The sequence below is a fragment of the Geotrypetes seraphini genome, chromosome 6 (genome assembly GCF_902459505.1).
Source record: "Geotrypetes seraphini chromosome 6, aGeoSer1.1, whole genome shotgun sequence".
NCBI lineage: Eukaryota > Metazoa > Chordata > Amphibia > Gymnophiona > Dermophiidae > Geotrypetes > Geotrypetes seraphini.
The window spans coordinates 196,483,594-196,489,593 of NC_047089.1; positions in this window are offsets into that span (position 1 = coordinate 196,483,594).

Genomic DNA, 6,000 nt, shown 5'->3' on the forward strand with positions numbered 1-6,000 from the left:
GAAGAGCACTAATTCTGTTATTTTCCTGGACTACATAAAGGCAATCCTGAATATCTTTCCCCATCCCTTTTGTCATTTCCTTCTATGTTCTTTTCTTCGACTATATTGTAGTCAGTGGCGTACCTAGCATATGTGTAAGTAACTCTTCCAATGGGAGACAAATGTGGTCATAAGATGTTATGATACAATTATTGCAGAAAAGAGAAGCAGTGTCAAATCTCTATTGCTCTAAAGCACAGGTGTCAAAGTCGGTCCTCGAGGGCCGGAATCCAGTCGGGTTTTCAGGATTTCCTCAATGAATATGCATGAGATCTATGTGCATGCACTGCTTTCAATGCATATTCATTGGGGAAATCCTGAAAACCCGACTGGATTACGGCCCTCGAGGAGGGACTTTGACACCCCTGCTCTAAAGGAAGGAAAAACGCCTCAGAAAGGGCCCCCCCACCTCCACAATGGTGGATCTTAAAGGTGGTTCAGCGATAACCTCATAGGCGAAAACCTTCTTGATAAAGTGAGCAATTAAATCATAAACTGTGCTTCACAAAAATGCTGAAATAGATAGAGGCAAAACAACCACTTATCTTAGAGCTGATCGGCACACCGACGGAGGCGTGCCTGCTTGCTCGACGTGCAAGACCCATCAACTGATCGGTCGGGTCACACCCTGATGTAGCCTGTCGGTGAAACGCTGGCCTCCGTCGGTGTGCCGATCAGCTCTAAGATAAGTGGTTGTTTTGCCTCTATCTATTTCAGCATTTTTGTGAAGCACAGTTTATGATTTAATTGCTCACTTTATCAAGAAGGTTTTCGCCTATGAGGTTATCGCTGAACCACCTTTAAGATCCACCATTGTGGAGGTGGGGGGGCCCTTTCTGAGGCGTTTTTCCTTCCTTTAGAGCAATAGAGATTTGACACTGCTTCTCTTTTCTGCAATAATTGTATCATAACATCTTATGACCACATTTGTCTCCCATTGGAAGAGTTACTTACACATACATTGGTTTCCATCATATCTGAGTTTTTTAGCTGTACCTAGCATATGTGACACCCGGGGCCCATCATTTTTTGACACCCCCCCATCTATATGAAAAACTAGCTGATGCCCCGGCGTTGCACGGGTATTTAATTATAGCAATAACACAGTAAATGGATTGAAATAAAGATACTTTATAGTGGTGAATGAAATTATTTTTTTACAGCTTTATAAAAAGTACAATAATCAAATTATAATGTGAAATATTTGACAAAATGAATACAATACAACTAACACAAAACTTGATTATAAACAACAATTTTAGTTTCACCTCCAGGAGCAAGAACATATAAATTCTTGGGTGAACCCACCCTTGATCAAGCAACATAGAGTTGTCCATGGGAAAAACAGGGGGATCTTAAATCCACTCCACAGTATGTAATAGTCTGTCCCTGTGATTTGTTGATTGTGATAGAGAATGCAAGTCTCACTGGAATTTGCAATCTCTTAAACTGAAAAGGAAGATCTGTTGGAATAAGTGGCATCCAAAAGTTTCAGTATTGATTTAAACAACTCAATATGTGGAAACTCAGGTTGAAAAGAAACTCCATGCAGTTTGTTCCCGGTTCAGAATGGAACCTGTGTTCCTAGTTCAGGATATGTGAATACTCATGTAATGTAATAACATTATGAACTGGGGTGCATGAAGGAAACAGTTACAAACACAGTTAGAACATACAAACTCTATATGTATGGTGTCCGTGGTAGAATAGAAACGATGTCCCTAGTGGTTATAGTGTCATAGAAAGTGTTTTATAGTTGGAATTACTGTGAGAATGGCAGCTGTTTACATTTTTTCCATTGACATGAATGGGTGAAATCTGATTTTCTGTTTGTAGCTCCTCCCACGTGTGCAGGTGGGCCGCGAGACCCCCAGAACATATCACCCCAGGTAGTGAGGGATCTGCATACCAAGTTTCGTTCAAATCGGTCAAGCCGTTTTTGAATTACTGTGAGAATGGCAGCTTTTTGCATTTTTTCCATTGACATGAATGGGTGAAATGTGAATTTCTGTTTGTAGCTCCGCCCACGTGTGCAGGTGGGCCGCGAGACCCCCAGAACATATCACCCCAGGTAGTGAGGGATCTGCATACCAAGTTTCGTTCAAATCGGTCAAGCCGTTTTTGAATTACTGTGAGAATGGCAGCTTTTTACATTTTTTCCATTGACATGAATGGGTGAAATCTGATTTTCTGTTTGTAGCTCCGCCCACATGTGCAGGTGGGCCGCGAGACACCCAGAACATATCATCTGAGGTAGTGAGGGATCAGCATACCAAGTTTCATTCAAATCGGTCAAGCCATTTTTGCGTGATCGCGGCACGATTTTATATATTGTGACCAGGCAGACACGATGCCTGCCAGGGTCCCTGGTAGTTCAGGAAAAAAAGTAAAAATGAAAACCCGAGGTGGAATCAGGAAGGTCCATGTAAATCCTGAGACTGATAATTTAGCCTGTGACCACCAGAGGGAGCCTGATTTATGTGATGAAGAATTGGGTGATTCATCCCCGAGCTACCACCGGGGGAGCTCAAGAGGCCCCTGGAACATTGTCAGACAGAGTAGGGCGTCGCCCTAAAGTATTTAAACCTGTAGTTGAGAACAGACAAGCAGGCCAGCTAGGGAGGAGGTTTAAGCCTTTTCTCCCTAGAGAGTCCCCTGGGCCAAGCAGGAGCAACAAACCCATTCCAATGGAGCTGTTAGAGGCTGGACAAGCTGAGGAGCTGCTTTTTCCAGGAGAACAGCCCATGGAGTATGAAGAGAGTCTGGCAGAGTATGCTCCTGATGTTCCTGAAGCCATGCAGGTGGGCTGGGCTTTCACCTATGAACAGTGAGTTGTGATTTTTGCTCTGGACTGTTTGGGGACTATTTTTGTTGTGCAAGCTAGGAGTGTGATTTGTTTGGGAGAGGTTTTGCTAACACCCTGGGAGGGAATTTTTGAAAGCCTGTCTAGAGGCTTTAATTTGCAAAACCTGACACTCTCCTGTCCTGGCAGTGAATTGAACTGGCCAGAGGCTTTAATGAACTTTGAGCACTAGTGCTACTGAATAAGTGCCATGAACTGTTTTTTTGTGTGTTTTTGAAACTGCCTGCCTGGGAGCAGTCAGAACTAGCTCTGAGGAGAGCTGAACTCTCAGACACTGCTGAGACTAAATCATTGCTGAGCGCAAGCCAAGAACTTTATTGTATGCTGTTTGTTTGCTTGCTTATTTTGATATTTTTGTTTGCTGCTGTTTGGGAACATTCTGACAAGTTTAGCAGCTGTATCATGAACTACTTACCTTCAGGAAGGAATGAGTAAAATTGATTTATTTCCTATGAACTTCAATTGTTGTGTTTTGTTTTGGGATTTTTGGTTCCGGTTGAAAACAGTTCAGTCCTGCAGGGTGACTCCATTTCGGGTCACACGCTGGTGTGCTATTTTGTAGTAACCACTGAGAGTGCTGTTGGGCCCTGTCCTGGGCTACAGTGTGCTACAATATATAGATATATATTTTTAGTAATAATCCACATATCACACAACAAGAGTGTACCTAGAAAAAGGCAGCATCTTAAACACTTCAGTGAGCACTAGAACATCAACACATACATTATAAAACTAAACAAGCCAGATCCCGCACAGTCAATTGATCCTGCAGTCAATGCCAACTGACAACTATGTCCTTTTCATACACACAGAACAGAGATACACCCTCACCCAATATGGAATAATCGCAAACTAAAAATAGAAATATATAGACAAAAGTTAAACTGAACCGCCAAGAAACCAGACTGTGCATACAATGCAACACCACAACACCACAAAAACAGTGACACTTGTCCCCTAATACTGTGCAAAATATAAAGACAGTAGATGTAAATTTGAAAAAACTGATACATAACAATCACCACTTTACAAATTAACAAATAAAAATAAAACTAATAATGAGAAATAAAAAAATACCATTTTATTGGACTAATCCATTTTTCAATTAGCTTTCAGAGGCCAAATCTTTCTTCATAACCGTACAGTATACTGCTCTTATGCTATTCTGTCCTGAGGAAAGGGGTGTAGTCCAATAAATTGCCTTATTTCCATTTCCTATTTATAAACTTTTATCAATACAGTTACAATACTACTTGATTCTAAGTACAGCAACAAAAAAAATCTTTCTACCTTTTGTCATTTCTGCTTTAATCATCTTCTCTCTCTTCTTTCTATTCAGCGCTTGTCCTCTCTCCCTTCCATGCAACATCTGCCCTCTCTTTGCCCCTTCCACCCAGCTTCTGCTCTCTCTCTCTACCCCTTCCATCTACTGCCCACACTCCCTCTGCCCCTTCCATCTACCGTTCACCCTCTCTCTCTTCCATATGGCATCTTCCCTCTTTCTATGTCCCTTCAATAAACTGTATATCCGGGGTCCCTTCTCTCCTTTGCACATGATTCATTTCAGCTTCACCCCCTCTCCATTTTTCTATCTCCACCCCTCCCCTATGCTTTGGCATCTCTCTCTTTCTCTTCTCCTTTCCTTCCTTCCTTCCCACTCCACACCATGGTGTGGTATCTCTATCTCTATCTCCTTCCCTTCCCTCCCCCCATGCCATGGCATCTCTTCTTCCCCCTCCATGGTCTGGTATCTCCTTTCCTTTCCATCCCTCCCATGGACTTGGCATCTCTGGTTACTCTCCCTTGTCTTCCTTCTCCCTTCTTCCCTCTCTCTCTCCAATTGGGTGCAGCAGCAGCATTTTTCTCACTCCCTTCCCTGTGCAACATTTCTTTCCCCCCCCCTTCCCTGTGCAGCAGGAACATCTCTTCCCTGCCCAGCATGTCTGGCCAGTTCCCCTGCTCAAAGCCCCTGCTCACACGATCCGCGGCTGCATTTTAAGCCTTCTCTCTGACATCGTGACGTCAGAGGGAACATTTCTGACGCAGCCGCGGATTGCGTGAGGAGCCGATACCCGTGGCTTTGAGCAGGGGAGCCGGCCAGAAGTGAAACAACCACCGGAGGGAGCACAAGCGGGGACGGACACCACTGTTTACAGAAGGGATGCCCACACTTTTTGGGCTTGCGAGTTACTTTTAAAATGACCAAGTCAAAATGATATACCAATAATAAAATTTAAAAAAAACACAAAGCACATTGTACGCAGAGAAAATGTTAATTATCATTTATATTCGGGGGGTTTTTCAAAGAGGTCAAGGCAGATGACTCTATGCAATGTCACTTCAGTAACAACTATACAAAAATAGACAAATACCCCCACCCTTTTTACTAAACCGCGATAGTGGTTTTTAGTGCAGGGAGCTGTGCTGAATGCCCCGTACTGCTCTCGACGCTCATAGGCTCCTTGCGCTAAAAACTGCTATTGCAGTTTAGTAAAAGGGGGCCATAGTGCAAAATATAGACAGCAGTCGAGGAGGTCGATAGTGTTAAAGGGGTGGTGCCTTGATAAAGCGGTTTCCCGCAAAACATGTCGGCTATGTCACCCTGCCTGATTAAAAAACATCTCTACTAGAGAAAACTACATTAAAGCTAAATAAAATAAGTCGAACTACATTGAAAATTATAAGAAAGTCATAAATCTATATATATAAAATCGGAGGTGTGTATGTATGTATGTGTGTGTGTATGTGCCGCGATCACGCAAAAACGGCTTGACCGATTTGAACGAAACTTGGTATGCTGATCCCTCACTACCTGGGATGATATGTTCTGGGGGTCTCGCGGCCCACCTGCACACGTGGGCGGAGCTACAAACAGAAAATCAGATTTCACCCATTCATGTCAATGGAAAAAATGTAAAAAGCTGCCATTCTCACAGTAATTCAAAAACGGCTTGACCGATTTGAATGAAACTTGGTATGCAGATCCCTCACTACCTGGGGTGATATGTTCTGGGGGTCTCGCGGCCCACCTGCACACGTGGGCGGAGCTACAAACACAAATTCACATTTCAGCCATTCATGTCAATGGAAAAAATGTA